This window comes from Arachis hypogaea, chromosome 7 (assembly GCF_003086295.3).
Source record: "Arachis hypogaea cultivar Tifrunner chromosome 7, arahy.Tifrunner.gnm2.J5K5, whole genome shotgun sequence".
NCBI classification, from domain to species: Eukaryota; Viridiplantae; Streptophyta; class Magnoliopsida; order Fabales; family Fabaceae; genus Arachis; species Arachis hypogaea.
In genome coordinates, this window is record NC_092042.1 from 38,534,613 (window position 1) to 38,542,163 (window position 7,551).

Here is a 7,551-nt window from a genome sequence, read left to right on the forward strand (position 1 = left end):
CAACGAGCTCTAAGTTGACCATCCATCTCAAGCAAACCATATTCAAGTGGGAAGTAAGATTTAACGATGAGAATTTCCAACTTAAATGTTGTGTTGGATGGTAATGACTTTGGAAGAGGTGTTTCCAATGGCTTTGACAATGTGTACTTCACTCCCTTATGTTCTTTCTTGACTACTTCCACCTCTTGGCAAGATTTTTCAACTTCAACCTCTTTCTCTTGGTAGCTTTCTTCCAATTCAATTTCTTCTTCATTGCGTACCAAGAGTATGAGAGGTTGTGTATCTTCTTCTTTGGTCTCTATTTCATGTTCAATGGGGGAGTATTCAATTGTAGATAGAAATTCATCAAATATTGAATTCATCTCTTGATCAGTGATGAGCGGATAATTTATACGCTTTTTGGCATTGTTTTTAGGTAGTTTTTAGTATGTTTCAGTTACTTTTTAGTATATTTTTATTAGTTTTTATACAAAAATCACATTTCTAGACTTTACTATGAGTTTGTGTGTTTTCTATGATTTCAGGTATTTTTTGGCTGAAATTGAGGGACTTGAGCAAAAATCTGATTCAGAGGTTGAGAAAGGACTACAGATGCTGTTGGATTCTGACCCTCCTGCACTCGAAGTAGATTTTCTAGAGCTACAGAAGCTCAATTCATGTGCTCTCAATTGCGTTGGAAAGTAGAATATTGGGCTTTCCAGCAATGTCTAATAGTTCATACTTTGCCCGAGATTTGATGGTCCAAACTGGCGTCCAAATGCCCACTAGAGACCCCTTTCTGGTGTTAAATGCCAGAACTGGAGTTAAACGCCCAAACTGGCACCCAAGCTGGCGTTTAACTCCAAGGAAGGCCTATGCACGTGAAAGCTTCAAAGCTTAGCCCAAACACACACCAAGTGGGTCCCGGAAGTAGATTTCTGCACTATCTACTCATTTTCTATAAATCTAGGTTACTAGTTTAGTATAAATAGCACTCTTTACTATTGTATTAGGATCTTTGGACCATCTTTTGATCTTTTGATCACTTTGGGGAGGCTGGTCATTTGGCCATGCCTAGACCTTCTTCTCTTATGTATTTTCTACAGTGGAGTTTCTACACCTCATAGATTAAGGTGAGGAGCTTTGCTGTTCCTCATGAATTAATGCAAGTACTATTATTTTTCTTTCAATTCATGCCTACTTCTTCTCCAAGATATACTCTCATACTTAATTCAGTTAATTCATAATGAAGGGGGTGACCCGTGACAATCACCCACTATCTTCATTACTCACTTAGCCAAGATTCGTGTGCTTGACAACCATAAGCGGTCTACATGATGTTCAACATAGTCATTGGACGACAGCTGGAGTATATTCTCTTGGGTCTCTAATACGTGATTCACATCATCTCTCCTAACAATAGAGCATCCCAATCTGAGATTAGAACCTTCATGGTATAGGCTAGAAACAATTGGCAACATTCCTGATATCCGAAAAGTCTAAACCTTGTCTGTGGTATTCCGAGTTAGGTCTAGGATGGGATGACTGTGACGAGCTTCAAACTCGTAACTGTTGGGTGCAGTGACAATGTGCAAAAGGATCAATGGATCCTATTCTGACACAAGTGAGAACCGACAGATGATTAGCCCTGCGGTAGCTGTGCCTGGTATTTTTCATCCGAGACGAGAAATCTGACAATTGATTAGCCGTATAGAAACTGTAGCCGGACCATTTTCATTGAGAAGATCATACAGCTTGCCATGGAAGGGAGGACGCATAATTGGATGAAGACAATAGGAAAGTAGAGGTTCAGAAGCAACAAAGCATCTCCAAATGCTTATCTGAAATCCCCACCAATGAATTACATAAGTATCTCTTGTTATTTTCTGTTTTATTTATATTTTAATTATCAAAGATTCATAACCATTTGAATCCGCCTGACTGAGATTTACAAGATGACCATAGCTTGCTTCAAGCCGACAATCTCCGTGGGATCGACCCTTACTCACGTAAGGTATTACTTGGATGACCAAGTGCACTTGCTGGTTAGTTGTGCGGAGTTGTGAAAAGTATGATCACAATTTCGTACACCAAGTTTTTGGCGCCGTTGCGGGGGATTGTTCGAGTTAGGACAACTGACGGTTCATCTTGTTTCTTAGATTGGGTAATTTTATTTTATGTTTAAGATTTTTATTTTCGAAAAATACAAAAAAAATAAAAATTTAACAAAATCATAAAAACCAAAAAAAAAAATGTGCATTTTGTTCTTCTGTGATCTTCAAGTTGTTCTTGATGGTTTCCTTTGTTCAATCTCATGATTTTCTTGTTTTGTGTTTTAGGATGTTTTTCATATGCATTTTCGAATTCAGAGTGTCTAAACATTCAAAATTTCTATGTTTGGTGTCTTGCATGTCTCTCTTTTCTAAAAAATTTTCAATAATATGTTCTTGATGTTCATCATGATCTTCAAAGTGTTCTTGGTGTTCATCTTGACATTCAAAGTGTTCTTGCATGCATTTGTGGTTTAATCTTAAATTCTTATGATTTGAGTCATTTGGTGTTTTTCTCTCACCTTATTAAAAATTCAAAAAAAAGTCAAAATATATATCTTTTCAAGTAAATAATACAGAGAAATGAAGATTCAGAACATAAAGCAGAAGAATTACAAGAAAAAGAGCTCACTGGCGTCAAAATTCCAGTAAAGAGGCACTTTGATGAGCGGATAATTTGTACGCTTTTTGGCATTGTTTTTAGTATATTTTTAGTATGATCTAGTTAGTTTTTAGTATATTTTTATTAGTTTTTAGTTAAAATTCACTTTTCTGGACTTTACTATGAGTTTGTGTGTTTTTCTGTGATTTCAGGTATTTTCTGGCTGAAATTGAGGGACCTGAGCAAAAATCTGATTCAGAGACTAAAAAGGACTGCAGATGCTGTTGGATTCTGACCTTCCTGCACTCGAAGTGGATTTTCTGGAGCTACAGAAGCCCAATTGGCGCGCTCTCAACGGCGTTGGAAAGTAGACATCCTGGGCTTTCCAGAAATATATGATAGTCTATACTTTGCCCAAGATTTGATGGCCCAAACTGGCGTTCAAAGTCACCTTCAGAATTCCCAGCGTTAAACGCCGAAACTGGCACAAGAATGGGAGTTAAACGCCCAAACTGGCACCAAAGCTGGCGTTTAACTCCAAGAAGAGTCTCTATACGAAAATGCTTCATTACTCAGCCCAAGCACACACCAAGTGGGCCCGGAAGTGGATTTTTATGTCATTTACTCGTCTCTGTAAACCTTAAGCTACTAGTTCTCTATAAGTAGGACCTTTTACTATTGTATTAAGGAGCTTTTGATCATGTTTTTATGATTGAACCCTCTTTGGGAGGCTGGCCATTCGGCCATGCCTAGACCTTGTTCTTATGTATTTTCAATGGTAGAGTTTCTACACACCACAGATTAAGGTGTGGAGCTCTGCTGTACCTCGAGTATTAATGCAATTACTATTGTTCTTCTATTCAATTCCGCTTGTTCTTGTTCTAAGATATCACTTGTTCTTCAACTTGATGAATGTGATGATCCGTGACACTCATCATCATTCTCACCTATGAACGTGTGACTGACAACCACCTCCATTCTACCTTAGATTGGGTGAATATCTCTTGGATTCCTGATACACGATGCATGGTTGATCGCCTGACAACCGAGCGCTCGCCTGACAACCAAGCCAGCCATTCCATGAGATCAGAGTCTTCGTGGTATTGGCTAGAACTGATGGCGGCATTCAAGAGAATCCGGAAGGTCTAACCTTGTCTGTGGTATTCTGAGTAGGATTCAATGATTGAATGACTGTGACGTGCTTCAAACTCCTGAGGGCGGGGCGTTAGTGACAGACGCAAAAGAATCACTGGATTCTATTCCGGCCTGATTGAGAACCGACAGATGGATAGCCGTGCCGTGATAGGGTGCGTTGAACATTTCCACTGAGAGGATGGGAGGTAGCCACTGACAACGGTGAAACCCTTGCTTAAGCTTGCCATGGAAAGGAGTAAGAAGGATTGGATGAAGACAGTAGGAAAGCAGAGAGACGGAAGGGACACAGCATCTTCATGCGCTTATCTGAAATTCCCACCAATGAATTACATAAGTATCTCTATCTTTATGTTTATGTTTTATTCGTATATCACCCATATCCATTTGAGTTTGCCTGACTAAGATTTACAAGGTGACCATAGCTTGCTTCATACCAACAATCTCTGTGGGATCGACCCTTACTCGCGTAAGGTTTATTACTTGGACGACCCAGTACACTTGCTGGTTAGTTGTGCGAAATTGTGTTTATGCCATGGTATTGAACACCAAGTTTTTGGATTCATTACCGGGGATTATTTGAGTTGTGAAAAGTATTGATCACAATTTCGTGCACCAAGTTTTTGGCGCCGTTGCCAGGGATTGTTGAGTTTTTGGCAAGCTTTTGGTCCGGTAACATCAGTGCCAAATTTTTGATCCGGCAACAGCACCATGTTTTTGGCGCCGTTGCCGGGGATTGTTCGAGTATGGACAACTGACGGTTCATCTTGTTGCTTAGATTAGGTATTTTTCTTCAGAGTTCTTAAGAATGAATTCTAGTGTTTCATGATGATCTGTTGAAGTCTGGCTGGCTGTGAAGCCATGTCTAATTCTATTGGACCGAGGTTTCAACTTATCATCACAAGAGCTTGTTGATTTCTATCAATCTTGCTGTTGGAGCAGTGATCTGCTAAGGCTTGGCTGGCCATTGGCCATGTCTAGTGTTTTGGACCGAAGCTTTCTTTGAAAGCTTGGCTGGCTATGAAGCCATGTCTAATTCCTGAACCGGAGTCTTAGACTAGCATTGCACTGATTCCTGGAATTCTCATTAAGAATTTTGATATCTTTATTTTCTTTTCACTTAATTTTCGAAAAAACCAAAAATATTGCATATTTCTTGTTTGAGTCTAGTGTCTCATGTTAAGTTTGGTGTCAATTGCATGTTTTTGTTCTTCTTGAACTCATTCATGTGTCTTAAGTGATTTTCAAGATATTCTTGATGATTTACTTGCTCTGATCTTTGAATTCTCTTGACTTGAGTGTTTTATGTGCCTCATATGCATTCTCATTTTGTTAGTGTCAGTAGTATACAAACTGCTAAGTTTGGTGTCTTGCATGCATTGTTATTTGATTTTAGTTGCATTTTGATTATTCCTTATTATTAAAAATCCAAAAATATTTTTAATTTGTGTCTTTTCAAGTCAATAATACAGAGGATTGAAGATTCAGAACATACTGCAGAGGAATTATACAAAAAAAGCTGGGCGTTCAAAACGCCCAGTAAGGAAGGCAAACTGGCGTTTAAACGCCAGCCAGGGTGCTTGGTTGGGCGTTTAATGCCCAAAAGGGTAGAGTTTTGGGCGTTAAACGCCAGAATGTGCACCATTCTGGGCGTTTAACGCCAGGATGGCACAAGAGGGAAGATTTTGTTTTCAAATCAATTTTTTTAAGTTTTCAAAATCTCTTCAAAATCAAATCTTTTTCAAATCATATCTTTTCAATCACATGTTTTCAAATTGATTTTTGCCATCAATTAATGATTTGATTCAACATTTCAAGTATGTTGCCTTTTCTGTTGAGAAAGGTTTAATGTTTGAATCATATGTTTTCTTGATAGCCAAGTCATTAATTTCAAAATCAAATCTTTTTAAAATGTTTTTCAAATCATATCTTCTCAATCACATTCTCTTAAAATCAATCATATCTTCTTAACCACATCTTTTTCAAAATAGTTTTCAATCACATCTTTTTGATTTCCAATTTCAAAATCTTTTTCAAAAATCACTTTACTTCCTTCTCAATCATGGTTTTCGAAAATCAATTAATGTTTTTCAAAAATGTTTTCAAAATCCTTTACTTAATTTTCGAATACTACTTCCCTTCTTCTCACATCCTTCTACTTATGGACTAACACTATCCCTTAATACACAATTCGAACTCCATAATCTTTCTTGATAAGTTCGAATTTTCTACCTCTGTCTTCCATTTTTCTTTTCCTCTGACTCCTCAAGGAATCTCTATACTGTGGCTTAGAGAATTCCATATTTCCTTGTTTTCTTCTCTTTCATATGAGCAGGAGCAAAGACAAAAGCATTCTTGTTGAGGCTGATCCAGAACCTAAAAGGACCTTGAAGCGAAAGCTAAGAGAAGCTAAGGCACAACTCTCTGTAGAGGACTTAACAGAAATCTTCAAAGAAGAAGAACACATGGCAGCCGAAAACAACAACAATGCCAACAATGCAACGAAGGTGCTGGGTGACTTTACTGCACCTACTCCCGACTTCTATGGGAGAAGCATTTCTATCCCTGCCATTGGAGCAAACAACTTTGAGCTTAAGCCTCAATTAGTTTCTCTAATGCAATAGAATTGCAAGTTTCATGGACTTCCATTGGAAGATCCTCATCAGTTCTTAGCTGAATTCTTGCAAATCTGTGACACTGTCAAGACTAATGGGGTTAACCCTGAGGTCTACAGACTTATGCTATTCCTTTTTGCTGTAAGAGACAGAGCTAGGACATGGTTGGACTCTCAACCTAAAGAAAGCCTGAACTCTTGGGAAAAGCTAGTCAATGCCTTCTTGGCAAAGTTCTTTCCATCTCAAAAATTGAGTAAGCTTAGAGTGGAAGTCCAAACCTTCAGACAGAAGGAAGGAGAATCCCTCTATGAAGCTTGGGAAAGATACAAACAATTAATTAGAAAGTGTCCCTCTGATATGCTTTCTGAATGGAGCATCATAGGTATTTTCTATGATGGTCTCTCTGAACTATCCAAGATGTCTTTGGATAGCTCTGCTGGAGGATCTCTTCATCTGAAGAAGATGCCTACAGAAGCTCAAGAGCTGATTGAAATGGTTGCAAATAACCAATTCATGTACACTTCTGAAAGGAATCCTGTGAACAATGGGACTAATCAGAAGAAAGGAGTTCTTGAGATTGACACTCTGAATGCCATATTGGCTCAGAACAAAATATTGACTCAGCAAGTCAATATGATTTCTCAAAGTCTGTCTGGAATGCAAAATGCACCAGGTAGTACTAAGGAGGCTTCATCTGGAGAAGAAGCTTACGATCCTGAGAACCCTTCAATGGAAGAGGTAAATTACATGGGAGAACCCTATGGAAACACCTATAATCCTTCATGGAGAAATCATCCAAATCTCTCATGGAAGGATCAACGGAGACCTCAACAAGGTTTCAACAACAATAATGGTGGGAGAAACAGGTTTGGCAATAGCAAGCCTTTTCCATCGTCTTCTCAGCAACAGACAGAGAGTTCTAAGAAGAGTAACTCTGACTTAGCAACCATGGTCTCTGATCTAATCAAAACCACTCAAAGTTTCATGACTGAAACAAGGTCCTCCATTAGAAATTTGGAGGCACAAGTGGGTCAGCTGAGCAAGAAAGTTACTGAACTCCCTCCTAGTACTCTTCCAAGCAATACAGAAGAAAATCCAAAAGGAGAGTGCAAGGCCATCAACATGGCCGAATTTGGAGAGGAGGGAGAGGCCG

At 38.7% G+C, this 7,551-nt stretch overlaps 1 non-coding gene across 1 annotated transcript; it reads right to left on the reverse strand.

Moving 5' to 3' along the window:
• Nucleotides 1–6,653: 6,653 nt before the first annotated feature.
• On the reverse strand, nt 6,654–6,761 carry LOC112704208 (small nucleolar RNA R71). The gene has a single exon (XR_003154844.1). It is a non-coding gene; the product is annotated as a small nucleolar RNA R71 (small nucleolar RNA).
• Between the last annotated feature and the right edge of the window lie 790 nt (nt 6,762–7,551).